Genomic DNA, 17,020 nt, shown 5'->3' on the forward strand with positions numbered 1-17,020 from the left:
CATGTTCTTATCTTCTTCATGTCCCCATCAAGTTCTTCTCAATGGCTACTCATCTTCTTGTAATGGTCTTATCATGTTTTTGTCATGTTCCTTTTATGTTCTTCTCATGGTTTTCTCATGTTCTTTTCATCTTTTTCATCATGGTTTTGTCATGTTCTGTCCATGTCCATGGTCTTCTCATGTTCTTATCTTCTTCATGTCCCCATCAAGTTCTTCTCATTGGCTACTCATCTTCTTGTAATGGTCTTATCATGTTTTTGTCATGTTCCTTTCATGTTCTTCTCATGGTTTTGTCATGTTCTCTTCATCTTTTTCATCATGGTTTTGTCATGTTCTGTCCATGGTCTTGTCATGTTCTGTTCATCTTCTTATTTTCTTAATGTCTCCATCAAGTTCTTCTCATTGGCTACTCATCTTCTTGTAATGGTTTTATCATGTTTCTGTCATGTTCCTTACATGTTCTTCTCATGGTTTTGTCATGTTCTCTTCATCTTTTTCATCATGGTTTTGTCATGTTCTGTGCATGGTCTTCTCATGGTCTTGTCATCTTCTTATCTTCTTCATGTCTCCATCAAGTTCTTCTCATTGGCTACTCATCTTCTTGTAATGGTCTTATAATGTTTATGTCATGTTCTTCTCATGGTTTTGTCATGTTCTCTTCATCTTTTTCATCGTGGTTTTGTCCTGTTCTGTTCATGGTCTTCTCATGGTCTTCTCATGTTCTGTTCATCTTATCTTCTTCATGTCTCCATTAAGTTCTTCTCATTGGCTACTCATCTTCTTGTCATGTTCTTCTCATGGTTTTGTCATGTTCTGTCCATGGTCTTCTCATGGTCTTCTCATGTTCTGTTCATCTTATCTTCTTCATGTCTCCATTAAGTTCTTCTCATTGGCTACTCATCATCTTGTAATGGTCTTATAATGTTTTTGTCATGTTCCTTTCATGTTCTTCTCATGGTTTTGTCATGTTCTGTCCATGGTCTTCTCATGGTCTTGTCTTGTTCTTATCTTCTTCATGTCCCCATCAAGTTCTTCTCATTGGCTACTCATCTTCTTGTAATGATCTTATGTTTTTGTCATGTTCCTTTCATGTTCTTCTCATGGTTTTGTCATGTTCTCTTCATCTTTTTCATCATGGTTTTGTCATGTTCTGTCCATGGTCTTCTCATGGTCTTGTCATCTTCTTATCTTCTTCATGTCTCCATCAAGTTCTTCTCATTGGCTACTCATCTTCTTGTAATGGTCTTATGTTTTTGTCATGTTCCTTTCATGTTCTTCTCATGGTTTTGTCATGTTCTCTTCATCTTTTTCCTCATGGTTTTGTCATGTTCTGTCCATGGTCTTCTCATGGTCTTGTCATGTTCTTATCTTCTTCATGTCTCCATCAAGTTCTTCTCATTGGCTACTCATTTTCTTGTAATGGTCTTATTATGTTTTTGTCATGTTCTTCTCATGGTTTTGTCATGTTCTCTTCATCTTTTTCATCGTGGTTTTCTCATGTTCTGTCCAGGGTCTTCTCATGTTCTGTTCATCTTCTTATCTTTTTCATGTCTCCATCAAGTTCTTCTCATTGGCTACTCATCTTCTTGTAATGGTCTTATCATGTTTTTGTCATGTTCCTTTCATGTTCTTCTCATGGTTTTCTCATGTTCTCTTCATCTTTTTCATCATGGTTTTGTCATGTTCTGTGCATGGTCTTCTCATGGTCTTGTCATCTTCTTATCTTCTTCATGTCTCCATCAAGTTCTTCTCATTGGCTACTCATCTTCTTGTAATGGTCCTATAATGTTTATGTCATGTTCTTCTCATGGTTTTGTCATGTTCTCTTCATCTTTTTCATCATGGTTTTGTCATGTTCTGTCCATGGTCTTCTCATGTTCTGTTCATCTTCTTATCTTCTTCATGTTCCCATCAAGTTCTTCTCATTGGCTACTCATCTTCTTGTAATGGTCTTATAATGTTTTTGTCATGTTCTTCTCATGGTTTTGTCATGTTCTCTTCAACTTTTTCCTCATGGTTTTGTCATGTTCTGTTCATGGTCTTCTCATGGTCTTGTCTTGTTCTTATCTTCTTCATGTCCCCATCAAGTTCTTCTCATTGGCTACTCATCTTCTTGTAATGGTCTTATTATGTTTTTGTCATGTTCTTCTCACGGTTTTGTCATGTTCTCTTCATCTTTTTCATCATGGTTTTGTCATTTTCTGTCCATGGTCTTCTCATGTTCTGTTCATCTTCTTATCTTCTTCATGTCTCCATCAAGTTCTTCTCATTGGCTACTCTTCTTGTAATGGTCTTATCATGTGTTTTTCATGTTCCTTTCATGTTCTTCTCATGGTTTTGTCATGTTCTCTTCATCTTTTTCATCATGGTTTTGTCATGTTCTGTCCATGGTCTTCTTATGTTCTGTTCATCTTCTTATCTTCTTCATGTCTCCATCAAGTTCTTCTCATTGGCTACTCATCTTCTTGTAATGGTCTAATAATGTTTTTGTCATGTTCCTTTCATGTTCTTCTCATGGTTTTCTCATGTTCTCTTCATCTTTTTCATCATGGTTTTGTCATGTTCTGTCCATGGTCTTCTCATGTTCTGTTCATCTTCTTATCTTCTTCATGTCCCCATCAAGTTCTTCTCATTGGCTACTCATCTTCCTGTAATGGTCTTATCATGTTTTTGTCATGTTCCTTTCATGTTCTTCTCATGGTTTTGTCATGTTCCATCAAATTATTCTCATTGGCTTCTCATGTTCTTATAATGGTCTACTCGTGTTTTTGTCATGGTCTGTTCATCTTCTCATCTTCTTATTGTCCCCATTAAGTTCTTCTCATTGGCCTCGTTTGTTCCTATCATGGTCTTCTCATGTTTTTGTCATGTTCTGTTCATCTTCTTAATGTCCACATCAAGTTCTTCTCATTGGCTTCTCATGTTCTCATCATGGTCTTCTCATGGTTTTGTGATGTTCTTTTCATCTTCCTCTCATAGTTTTTTTATGTTCTGTTCATCTTCTTATCTTCTTAATGTCCCCATCAAGTTTATTCTCATTGACTTCATATGTTGTTATAATGGTCTTCTCATGGTTTTGTCATGTTCTGTTCATCTTCTTCTCATGGTTTTGTCATGTTCTGTTCCATTAAGTTCTTCTCATTGGCTTCTCATGTTCTTATGATGGTCTTTGCATTGTTTTGTCATGTTCTGTTCATCTTCTTATCTTCATAATGTCCCCATCAAGTTCTTCTCATTTGCTTCTCATGTTCTCATCATGGTCTTCTCATGCTTTTGTGATGTTCTGTTCATTTTCTTCTCATGGTTTTGTCATGTTCTGTTCATCTTCTTATCTTCTTAATGTCCCCATCAAGTGTATTGTCATTGGCTTCTCATGTCATTCTAGTGGTCTTGTCATGGTTTTGTCATGTTCTGTTCCATCAAGTTCTTCTTATTGGCTTATTGGATTCTCATGTCCTTATGATGGCCTTTGCATCGTTTTGTCATGTTCTGTTCATCTTCTTATCTTCATAATGTCCCCATCAAGTTCTTGTCATTAGCTTCTCATGTTCTCATCATGGTCTTCTCATGCTTTTGTGATGTTCTGTTCATTTTATTCTCATGGTTTTGTCATGTTCTGTTCATCTTCTTATCTTCTTAATGTCCCCATCAAGTTCTTCTCATTGGCTTCTCATGTTCTTATGATGGCCCTCGCATCGCTTTGTCATGTTCTGTTCATCTTATCTTCTTAATATTACTATCAAGTTCTTCTCATTGGCTTCTCGTGTTCTTATAATGGTCTTCTCATGGTTTTTTCATGTTCTGATCATCTTCTTATCTTCTTAATGTCTCCAAGTTCTTCTCATTGACTTCACATGTTGTTATAATGGTCTTCTCATGGTTTTGTCATGTTCTGTTCATCTTCTTCTCATGGTTTTGTCATGTTCTGTTCCATCAAGTTCTTCTCATTGGCTTCTCATGTTCTTATGATGGCCTTTGCATTGTTTTGTCATGTTCTGTTCATCTTCTTATCTTCATAATGTCCCCATCAAGTTCTTCTCATTAGTTTCTCATGTTCTCCTCATGCTTTTGTGATGTTCTGTTCATCTTCTTATCTTCTTAATGTCCCCATCAAGTTTATTCTCATTGGCTTCTCATGTCATTATAATGGTCTTCTCATGGTTTTGTCATGTTCTTTTCCATCAAGTTCTTCTCATTGGCTTCTCATGTTCTTATGATGGCCTTCGCATTCTTTTGTCATGTTCTGTTCATGTTCTTATAATGGTCTTTTCGTGTTTTTGTCATGCTCTCTTCATCTTCTTCTCTTGGTTTTGTCATGTTCTGTTCATCTTCTTATCTTCTTCATGTCCCCATCAAGTTTATTCTCATTGGCGTCGCATGTTCTTTTCATGTTCATCTCATCTTCTTAATGTCTTTATGGTGTTTTTACCTAAAATGTCTTTTCCCCATGTGCTTCTCATGTTTGTCTCATTTTCTTAATGTCCTTTCTCATGTTCTTCCTCTGATGGTCTTCTCATGTTTTTCCCATCTTCATCTCATCTTCCTAATGTACCATGTTCTTCTCGTGGGTTTTTCTTGTCTTTCTTGTTGTTGTTCATGGTTTTTTATCTTATTTTCTCATGTTCTCCTCGTTATTAATGTTTTTTCTAATGTTTATTTCATGTTCCTCATGTTCTTATGACGGTTTTGTTTTTGTCCGTTAGTTCTCATGTTTTGTCGTGTTTTTCCATGTTCCTCTGTTTTCCTTCTTCTAACGTGTTCTCATATTGCTTTTGTGTTCTTCTCATGTTCCTTCATTGTTCCTCATGCTCTTCTCGTTCTGTTTAATGTTCTCTTCAACATTCTTCTCACATGTTCGTCACCTGTTCTCATGCTTCTCATATTTTGCTCCTGTTCCTCACGTGTGTCCTCTACTTCTCATGTCCTCTAATATTCCCATCATGCTCCTCCAATGCTCTTCTCATGTTCCTCTCATGTTTCCTGATATTTTGTTCTCCTCATATCCCTCTCAATTCATAGTTTTCCTCATTTTCCTGATGTTCTTATCCCTCCTACCATTTGTTTCCTCATCTTCAACTCTTCTGTTGTTTTGTTTTGTCATGCTCTTCATCCGTTCCTCTGCAGCGTTGAACGAGATGACTCCTGAAGTGTGTGAGCTCGCAGAGTAATCTGATTACTGAGATCGTGCTGATTCCTCATTATTTCTTCTTTTTAGATATTATTATTATCGTCGCCCGGGGGCTGCTTTTATGTGGTGCTGTGATGGATGTGCTCGCCCGGTGAGAAATATTACTTCTCGCGGCTCATAGTTTGCAGAAAGCGTGTAATCCTTCAGATTAGCGGCGCTCGCATGATGGATGGCGGCCTCGCCGTCTGTGAATAATCAAAACGGAGAAGCGTTGGGAGGCGGGGATCGAACGGCGGTTTGTTGTCCTGCAAGTCACATTTTTTCCAACACAAATATGTGTTCTCTTATTTCCATGTCTTAGATGTTGTTGTTGTTGACGTGTATGTTGAATCATGTTGCCTTCTTAAAGGGCCAGCAGCATGTAAATAAGTAGGAATGATTAATATGATAACCCCATTTCCATATGAGTTGGGAAATTGTGTTTGATGTAAATATAAACAGAATACAAAGATTTGCAAATCCTTTTCAACCCATATTCAGTTGAATATGCTACAAAGACAACATATTTGATGTTCAAACTCATAAACTTTATTTTTTCTTAGAATTTCATGGCTGCAATACATGCTGAAGTAGTTGGGAAAGGGCATGTTCACCACTGTTACATCACCTTTTCTTTTAACAACACTCAATAAACGTTTGGGAACTGAGGAAACCAATTGTTGAAGCTTTTGAAAGTGGAATTCTTTCCTATTCTTGTTTTATGTAGAGCTTCAGTCCTTCAACAGTCCGGGGTCTCCGCTGGTTTATTTTACGCTTCATAATGCGCCACACATTTTCCATGGGAGACAAGTCTGGACTGCAGGCGGGACAGGAAAGTACCCGCACTCTTTTTTTACGAAGCCACGCTGTCCTAAATGTGGCTTGGCATTGTTTTGCTGAAATAAGCAGGGGCGTCCATGAAAAACACGGCGCTTGGATGGCAGCATATGTTGTTCCAAAACCTGTATGTACCTTTCAGCATGAATGGTGCCTTCACAGATGTGTAAGTTACCCATGCCTTGGGCACTAATGCACCCCCATACCATCACACATGCTGGCTTTTACACTTTGCGTCTAACAGTCTGGATGGTTTGCTTCCCCTTTGGTCCGGGTGACACAATGTCAAATATTTGCCCCAAAAAATTTGAAGTGTGGACTCGTCAGACCACAGAACACTTTTCCACTTTGCATCAGTCCATCTTAGATGATCTCGGGCCCAGAAAAGCCGGCGGCGTTTCTGGATGTTGTTGATAAATGGCTTTGGCTTTGCATAGTAGAGCTTTAACTTGCACTTACGGATGTAGCGACAAACTGTATTTAGTGACAGTGGTTTTCTGAAGTGTTCCTGAGCCCATGTGGTGATATCCTTTAGAGATTGATGCGGGTTTTTGATACAGTGCCGTCTGAGGGATTGAAGCAAAGTTCAAAAGCCAGCATGTGTGATGGTGAAGTGAATTATATTTATGTAGCGCTTTTCTCTAGTGACTCAAAGCGCTTTTACATAGTGAAACCCAATATTTAAGTTACATTTAAACCAGTGTGGGTGGCACTGGGAACAGGTGTGCGTGCGCTGCCCATCATGCTCCTCTGCTGGTAAAACCAGCAATGTCACCAGCAAATTTTTAGAGGCGGTTGTTAGAATAATCATGTATATATATTATTACACAATTTTAGTATGCTTAAAGTCTGTTGCTATAGTTATTAGCTGTTGTGCTTAAGCTGTACTTTTTATATCTGTGCAAGGACAAAAACTTCTTGTCTGAGGGGGTGGCCTCAGCCGCATCTTTGTTTTAGCCCGCTAACAGCCAAGGACTTCAACGAAGATAAGACGACAGTACGCAGACGAAGCAGAGACAAGGCGAAATCACAAGGCCCCGGCACATTCCGTCACGTATTGTGCGTCCTGGACCTGCTTTGCATAACATATGTGACCACTCCTTTTCGAGGCGGCCTCAGTGATGTTGACTGTGGAACTCCTGAATAAATAGAGGAACGCGGGAGCTGAACCTTAGAGCGTAGGTCGAGACTGTGACCAAGTGTGCAGCGCCATGCGTTCTCCTCATGATCTAAATTTAACTCTGTCTCTGCACGGTTCCTTGCTTCTTGTCTGTTAAATAGATGTCATCAGTGTTTGAACCTGACAGTGGTATAGTACTGTGACAAACTTAAGCCGTCGTGTGGGTGAATTATATTTATATAGCGCTTTTCTCTAGTGACTCAAAACGCTTTTACATAGTGAAACCCAATATTTAAGTTACATTTAAACCAGTGTGGGTGGCACTGGGAACAGGTGGGTAAAGTGTCTTGCCCAAGGACACAACGGCAGTGACTAGGATGGCGGAAGCAGGAATCGAACCTGCGACCCTCAAGTTGCTGGCACGACCACTTACCAACTGAGCTATACCGGTATGGGGGTGCGTTAGTGCCCAAGGCATGGGTAACTTACACATCTGTGAAGGCACCATTAATGCTGAAAGGTACATACAGCTTTTGGAACAACATATGCTGCCATCCAAGCGCCGTCTTTTTCATGGACGCCCCTGCTTATTTCAGCAAGACAATGCCAAGCCACATTCAGCACGTGTTACAACAGCGTGGCTTGGTAAAAAAAGAGTACGGGTACTTTTCCCGGCCAGACATGTCTCCCATGGAAAATGTGTGGCGCATTATGAAGCGTAAAATACGACGGCGGAGACCCCGGACTGTTGAAGGACTGAAGCTCTACATAAAACAAGAATGGGAAAGAATTCCAATTTCAAAGCTTCAACAATTAGTTTCCTCAGTTCCCAAACGTTTATTGAGTGTTGTTAAAAGAAAGGGTTATGTAACACAGTGGTGAACATGCCCTTTCCCAACTACTTTGGCATGTGTTGCAGCCATGAAATTCTAAGTTTATTATTATTTGCAAGAAAAAAAAAAAGTTTGAGTTTGAACATCAAATATGTTGTCTTTGTAGCATATTCAACTGAATATGGGTCGAAAATGATTTGCAAATCATTGTATTCTGTTTATATTTACATCGAACACAATTTCCCAGCTCATATGGAAACGGGATTTGGAAATGTTTATGATCATTTATGTTGTTATTGTTTGTTTTAACGGGGAGCCTAACAGAAACATTTGATGAGCAGCACAGCTGAGAGGGAGGGAGGAAGAAAGAAAGGGGAGGCCAGATAAGATGGGGCCTGACGGGAAGGTGGCGCTGGCGGCTGCTCCCTGCAACACGTAATCAGGCCGGGGAGCCAGGATCTTTAATGGCTGTCAATTAAAAACTAATTAGGGGGTGTAAGCTCAGCGAGATGGGCTATCAGTCCATTTATCATCACGCACGCTCATTGTACTCACTATTTGTCACTTCTCGCTTTCTCCCCTCTGGCATTGATGAATCACACTGGCCTACACACACACACACACACACACACACACATACACACTCGCACACACACGCCGTAAATACATATAGAGCTGGTTCAGCGGTAATGGACACGTCCCCTCCTCCATCTCTTTCATTTGCCAGCACCAATTGGCTGGAAATGAATGGCAAATTGCAGAATTTGACCCCGATGGATTCTCATCAGCCGACGAGAGGCAGGTGAAGGAAGTGCCTCACGGACGCCACAAGCAGGCCGCCGACAGGTCTGACGGCACATGAACACCATGTCTATGGTCGCGAAGAAGAAGGTCTGTACCGACATACTGATGAATCATATTTGGTAGTTGTGGAAAGGCGGAGCCGACGGTCCGACAGTGCGGCAGGGCATGCTGGAGCCCGGCCCAAGATAGCGGAGAGGAGGCGGGGTATTCGAGCGAGCGGCGAGGCGGGGCGTGCCGGGAGAGACGCCGCAGACGAGATCAGGTGCGCAGGTCGCAATCATTTCTCCTCTCAGTGTGTAAAATGGGAGAAGGAGGATAGATCGGGGTAGGAGTCGGAGAGCCTGCAGCAGTGGATGAGGAGCGAAAGCGAGAAAGAGCAAGACGCAAACGACGGCTGAAGAGCGAGACGGAGGAGCGAGCAGTGGGAGCAATGACGGCGAAAAAGACATCCTTTATTGCAAAATAAACAACAGTCAAACTCGCTGATCAAGAATGTCCTTCCTGGGTGGTCCATTGAACCCTGGCGGCATAGCTCGGATGGTAGAGTGGCCGTGCCAGCAACTTGAGGGTTGCAGGTTCGATTCCCGCTTGTGCCATCCTAGTCACTGCCGTTGTGTCCTTGGGCAAGACACTTTACCCACCTGCTCTCAGTGCCACCCACACTGTTTTAAATGTAACTTAGATATTGGGTGTCACTATGTAAAGCGCTTTGAGTCACTTGAGAAAAGCGCTATATAAATATAATTCACTTCACTTCAGCCGCACGACGGCTTAAGTTTGTCACAGTATTATACCGCTGTCAGGTTCAAACACTGATGACCTCTATTAAACAGACAAGAAGCAAGGAACCGTGCAGAGACAGAGTTCAATTTAGCTCATGAGGAGAACGCATGGAGATGCACACATGGTCACAGTCTCGCCCTACGCTCTAAGGTTCAGCTCCCACGTTCCTCTATTTATTCAGGAGTTCCACAGTCAACATCACTGAGGCCGCCTCTTAAAGGAGTGGTCACATATGTTATGCAAAGCAGGTCCAGGACGCACAATACGTGACGGAATGTGCCGGGGCCTTGTGATTTCGCCTTGTCTCTGCTTCGTCTGCGTACTGTCGTCTTATCTTCGTTGAAGTCCTTGAAGTCCTTGGCTGTTAGCGGGCTAAAACAAAGACGCGGCTGAGGCCACCCCCTCAGACAAGAAGTTTTTGTCCTTGCACAGATAGAAAAAGTACAGCTTAAGCACAACAGCTAATAACTATAGCAACAGACTTTAAGCATACTAAAATTGTCTAATAATATATATACATGATTATTCTAACAACCGCCTCTAAAAATTTGCTGGTGACATTGCTGGTTTTACCAGCAGAGGAGCATGACGGGCAGCGCACACACACAGAGTACTTACAAGCAGACACAGTTTGTAGACAGAAAAGTTATAACTCTGAAACACCCTCAGGAAGAGCTGCTTTAAGACATGGCTAGCTAGCTAGCGGCTAACGTTCATCCGCAGTGTTTTAGCTACTTCTAAATCACTAATCCACGCCTCCATGGTGAGACATAATGTACATTATCACTGGAGGACAAGGAACAGCTAAACATGCTACACACCATAGCTCACTGGCGTCACAATGTAAACAAACGCCATGGGTGGATCTACACCTGACATCCACTGCAATGATACCAAGTACTATGATTACGTCATAGTAGTATCGTCAAAAAATATGTTTTCCTTTTTTTTAAATGTATATTATGTTTATAAAGTCTTGAAATATGTCCCTGGACACATAAGGACTTTGAATATGACCAATGTATGATCCTGTAACTACTTGGTATCGGATCGATACCTAAATGTGTGGTATCATCCAAAACTAATGTAAAGTATCAAAGAAGAGAAGAATAAGTGATTATTACATTTAACAGAGTTGTAGATAGAACATGTTCAAACTTAAAACAGTGTGTAACACCTACCCTTTACATCAATATTTCTTCACCAGAATTACTATTGGTTTATTACAAATTATATTTTATCCTATGACTCTGTGACTACTTGGTATCGGATCGATACCTAAATGTGTGGTATCATCCAAAACTAATGTCAAGTATCAAAGAAGAGAAAAATAAGTGATTATTACATTTTAACAGAAGTGTAGATAGAACATGTTAAAACAGAAAGTAAGCAGATATTAACAGAAAATGAACAAGTAGATTAATAATCCATTTTTTACAGTTTGTCTCTCATAATGTGTAGAAAATAATAGGTGTATAAATGACACAATATGTTACTGCAGACTAATTTTGTTTACTTACTACTAAAAGACGAGTTGTGTAGTATGTTCAAAATTTTATTTAAGGACTAAATGACAATAATAAACATATGTTTCATCTACACTAACATTTTTTGGTTCAAATAAAGACGATTATGCCATTCTTTATTACAAAAGTAATAAATATATATAATAGCTTACCGTATTTCCTTGAATTGCCGCCGGGGCGCTAATTATTTTAAAACCTTTTCTCACTCCGGCGCTTACCAAAGGCATGCGGTAAATTTAGCCCTGCGCTTAATTTGAGTGTGATGTAAGGATACCATCATGAAAGCACATTTAATAAAAAAAAACTTTATTATGTTCTTACATTTACTTATAAATGAAGTCCATGCGCAGCTCCTTCTGATCAAAAGCATCGATAACTTGTTTATAGAAGTCTTCCTTATCTTTCTTCAGTTTTAAAAGTCTCTCTGTCTCGATGGAGATCTTCCTTTATCACCTCCTGCTCCGACTGAAAGTCCAGTTTAGAAAACTGTTTTATTTTAGATATGTAATCCTCCATGTTAAAAGTGCAAGCGAGAGGAAAAAATAAACGATCGCTGCTTGTTGTCACTTCTTCTGCAGCCGAGTAGTCGCAAGAAGGATCACTAGCGCCCTCTACCACCAGGAGGCGGGAGTCATTTGATGACTCACATTTGACACACGCAGCTACGGTGTATTAATAAAACATAGCTGCTTACTGTTCTTTTTAGCATATTCAATAGCTTGGACCTTAAATCCTACTGAATAGCTCTTAATCTTCTTCCCTTTATGTGATTTTAAATGATTGAAATCAGCCTCCTTTATTTTGAAAATGATGACGGGTGAAGTGTCACTCGTGACGTGACGAGTTTGACCCGGGGGAAATTCTAGACATGAGCTAATAAAAATAATATTTTGCCAAACGAGTTTGCCCCGGCGTTAATCCTGAGCCGGCAGTAATGCTAAGCATGCGCTAATTATTTTGCTAAACAAGTTTGACCCGGCAGTAATTCTAGTCAGGCGCATACTATATACCCGGCGGCAATTCAAGGAAATACGGTATTTGTATTCCATGACCTCCCACATTCATCCATCTTCTTCCGCTTATCCGAGGTCGGGTCGCGGGGGCAACAACCTAAGCAGGGAAACCCAGACTTCCCTCTCCCCAGCCACTTCGTCCAGCTCTTCCCGGGGGATCCCGAGGCCTTCCCAGGCCAGCCGGGAGACATAGTCTTCCCAACGTGTCGTGGTCTTCCCCGTGGCCTCCTACCGGTTGGACGTGCCCTAAACACCTCCCTAGGGAGGCGTTCGGGTGGCATCCTGACCAGATGCCCGAACCACCTCATCTGGCTCCTCTCGATGTGGAGGAGCAGCGGCTTTACTTTGAGTTCCTCCCGGATGGCAGAGCTTCTCACCCTATCTCTAAGGGACAGGAAACTCATTTGGGCCGCTTGTACCCGTGATCTTATCCTTTCGGTCATGACCCAAAGTTCATGACCATAGGTGAGGACGGGAACGTAGATCGACCGGTAAATTGAGAGCTTCGCCTTCCGGCTCAGCTCCTTCTTCACCACAACGGATCGGTACAACGTCCGCATTACTGAAGACGCCGCACCGATCCGCCTGTCGATCTCACGATCCACTCTTCCCCCACTCGTGAACAAGACTCTTAGGTACTTGAACTCCTCCACTTGGGGCAGGGTCTCCTCCCCAACCCGGAGATGGCATTCCACCCTTTTCCGGGCGAGAACCATGGACTCGGACTTGTTTGAACCACGGCAGAGTTAGTCCTGTCATGACACACGGAGGCAGATAGGGGGCAGCACCTCGGTCCTACACTCTCACAGTCTTTAAGGCTCCTCAGGGTGTGTGGTGTGGGGGGGATGGGGATCATGAATAAGACACCCATGTGACCTCTGCCGCCGCCGTCAAGGCCGTCTTTGTCCTGCCTCACAGACAGGCTCTATCCCGTCTTGGCCCTCCTCTCCCTCGCTTTTGTCCAACCAGTCATGCAATATGGATGAAGCGGCGTTCCCCGCGTACACTGGACGCCCCCGTGGATGCTCTGACCCCGCCCCGCCGGCTTTCAACTCTGACCTTTGTGACTGTGCCGGCAATCAGCCTGCATCACCCGTCACGTGGTCACATGTGCTCTCTGAATGAGCACTTTGTAGCCCACACACACACACACACACACACACACACACACATGACATGCGTGCTGGGGGTCAGACGCAGTTAAAATTGAACCAAAATCTAAGGAACTTGCATGTAACTTGAAGGACATTTCAGCCAATCAGGAGCCTGAAGAAAGTCGATAGTAGGAAAGGAACAACAGTAAATGTGTCAAATCCTATATGTGTGTCATTTAATCTCCATGTAAAGTCCTTTTTTTTTTTTTTGCAAATGTAGTGGCTGATTTCTGTCCTAAATCTGTTCTGGGTAACTTTCAACCTCGATACATTGGGAAGGACACGACATAAAAGGTCAAGCCACCCTGAACATTGGAGAGTTACATAAGTTATGTCACAAATCAGGTCAACATGGAGCGTTATGTCACAAATCAGGTCAAGCCTAATGTGCGCTCTTTCTTAATTATTTCACGAGGGTTCACCATCTTTTCGTCTCATGAGACACTGTCTGTTTGTCACACCTATGGATCATGTTTTGTTTTGTCTTGTAATGTTTTTGATTTAGGACATTCAGTCACGTTTTGCACTTCCTGGTTTTGTTTGCTACCATGCCGACTCATTAGTTGTCACCTGTCACGTCCCTGCTCTCAGCCTCACACCTGTTTTCACTAATGACATGTGGCTGTGTTGGAGCCACTATGGATTGAACTTTCACAGTATCATGTTAGACCCGCTCGACATCCATTGCTTTCGGTCCCCTAAAGGGGGGGGTTGCCCACATCTGAGGTCCTCTCCAAGGTTTCTCATAGTCAGCATTGTCACTGGCGTCCCACTGGATGTGAGTTCTCCCTGCCCACTGGGTGTGAGTTTTCCTTGCCCTTTTGTGGGTTCTTCCGAGGATGTTGTAGTCGTAATGATTTGTGCAGTCCTTTGAGACATTTGTGATTTGGGGCTATATAAATAAACATTGATTGATTGATTGATAATGATCAGAACTATTTAAGTCACTCCTTTTTCTTGTCTTCGTCCTGGGATCCTCACATGTGCACGCACCCTACCCATGCTGTACCTCCTTCAAGTCCTTGTCCATAGTTCCATGCCGTGTAAGTTTTTTTCGTAGTAATGCCATTGTGCTAGTTTTGTTTATAGTTTATTATATTCATGCCATCGTGCTGTTTCTGTTCATAGTTCGTTCATGCCAATCAAGCAAGTGTTTTAGTTTCACGTTTGTACTTTTTAGCCAAGTTTCTACCTCCTTGTGAGCGCCCTTAGTTTGTTTATTTTTTATTAGTGTTTAAATAAAAAAAACATGTACCTGAATTCACGCCAGGCTCGTCCTGTAATCCCGCTGCGTCGAAGGAGCACACACCATCCATGTCCAAGCCTAGTTATGACACTGTTTTAATATCGATTTAATCCAACTGATTGCGAGTAATTAAAACTGTTGTAACAAACTCTCTATTGCTCCTGTTTAAGATTCGGACTTTTCGACCACATAAAATTGGCTACCACTAACAGGATGAGGCCCTGGGTTAAATCCCCGACTTTCTACTATCCATCCATCCATCCATCCATTTTCTACCGCTTATTCCCTTTCGGGGTCGCGGGGGGCGCTGGCGCCTATCTCAGCTACAATCGGGCGGAAGGCAGGGTACACCCTGGACAAGTCGCCACCTTATCGCAGGGCCAACACAGATAGACAGACAACATTCACACACTAGGGCCAATTTAGTGTTGCCAATCAACCTATCCCCAGGTGCATGTCTTTGGAGGTGGGAGGAAGCCGCAGTACCCGGAGGGAACCCACGCATTCACGGGGAGAACATGCAAACTCCACACAGGAAGATCCCGAGCCTGGATTTGAACCCAGGACTGCAGGAACTTCGTATTGTGAGGCAGACGCACTAACCCCTCTGCCACCGTGAAGCCCAGACTTTCTACTACACAAATAAAATCTATTATTTTTATTATGTAATCTAAAATTGCAATATAAATGTATACAGTATAAATACGGTAAAGGTTACAATGCTATATGGTTGTAATACAAAATAAAATACAGTATAAATGGTACACAATAAAAGAGACAATATGTATGCAATAACTTATTAAATGCGATATAAATTTAATACAATATGATTTTTTTTTTAAATTAAGAGTTCTATTTCATTTAATATGCAATATAAAATACATGTTTTACAATGGTGTTCAAAATAAAAGTCAATGTCATATACAATTAAATATAAGTGTAACACATTGTTATTAAAATAAAATATAAATATAATATAACAGTATTTTAAATAAAATATTAGTCTAATAGAATATAATGTGCAGTGAATATAATACAATCATATTTAAAATACAACATAATACATTATTTAAAATTAAATATAATGTAATATTATTTAAATCCGATGAGTGTATTTAAAATACAATATGAATGTAACGATAGTATTTAGAATATAATACAAATGTAATAAATATGATGTATAACAGTTGTTGTACAATAGAAATTTAAGAAATATAAAGTATAATACAATGATATATACAATAGAAATATAGTACAATATAATTTATAATACATGCGTACTAAAATATAAAATGCAATATAAATGTAATACAATATAATGTGTAATACAAAATAAAATGTGATACAATATAAAGTATAATACATTAGAAATGTAATATAAAGTACTGTATAATACATGTGAAATAAAGTATGATTCTTAAACAATACAAATGTAATAAATATAATATATAACATGTGTAATACAATATAAAATAAAGTACAAATGGAATAAATATAAAGTATAATACAATATTATATGCAATTGAAATGCAATAAAAAAAAGACATTTTTTAGGAAACTTTTGTTTTGAAGGGGTTTTTGCCAACTTCCTGTTGATTTCTGCTCTAAGAAGTCAGAGTATGAAATCTAGGTCTAAGTCAGACCTACACAGATGTTTTTGTTTCATGTCTCTACGACATTCCTACTGGAAGTTACAAGCAGTTTTGCCCGTGTTTGCTATAGGGCAATTTTGAGGTTTGGGTTTTGGTTTTTTGATTAAATCACATTTTTCGCCAGTCCTGATGTGTGTGTTAAATTTGGTGGGTTTTGAAGCATGTTGAGGGAGTCAAATTACAGCTCAAAGCTGCGGCGGAATAATAATAAAGAATAATAATAATAATAACAAAACCTTAGAAATACAATAGGGTCCTCTGTCCCAAAGGGACATTCGGTCCATAAGATTTATTATACATTTGTAATAAATTTAAAATGCAATATAAATATAATAAAATATAATGATTTATTATACATTTGTAATGAACATAAAATGCAATATAAATATAATACTATATAAAGTGTTATACACGTGTAATACAAAATAAAATACAAAATGTAATACAATATAAAGTATATAATACATGTGTAAATGAAGGAGATAAATACAAAATGAATGAAAAATGTATTACAATATTAAATGCAATATAAATGTAATACAATGTAATGTATAATACATGTGTAATAAAATATAAAATGCAATATAAATGTATAATACCCGTGTAATATAAAATACAAAATAAATGTGATACAATGTAAAATATAATACAATATTAAATACTATAGAAATTTGATAAATATAAAGTATAATACATGTGTAATACAATATAAAATACCATACATTCGTAATAAATACAAAGTATAATACAATATTATATGCAATTGAAGTGCAATACAATATAATACATGTGTAATAAAATATAAAATACAATACACGTGTAATACAAAATAAAATTCAAAAAAATGTGATTCAATGTAAAGTATAATACATGTGTAATACAATA

This window comes from Nerophis ophidion, linkage group LG10 (genome assembly GCF_033978795.1).
Source record: "Nerophis ophidion isolate RoL-2023_Sa linkage group LG10, RoL_Noph_v1.0, whole genome shotgun sequence".
Classification (NCBI taxonomy): Eukaryota; Metazoa; Chordata; class Actinopteri; order Syngnathiformes; family Syngnathidae; genus Nerophis; species Nerophis ophidion.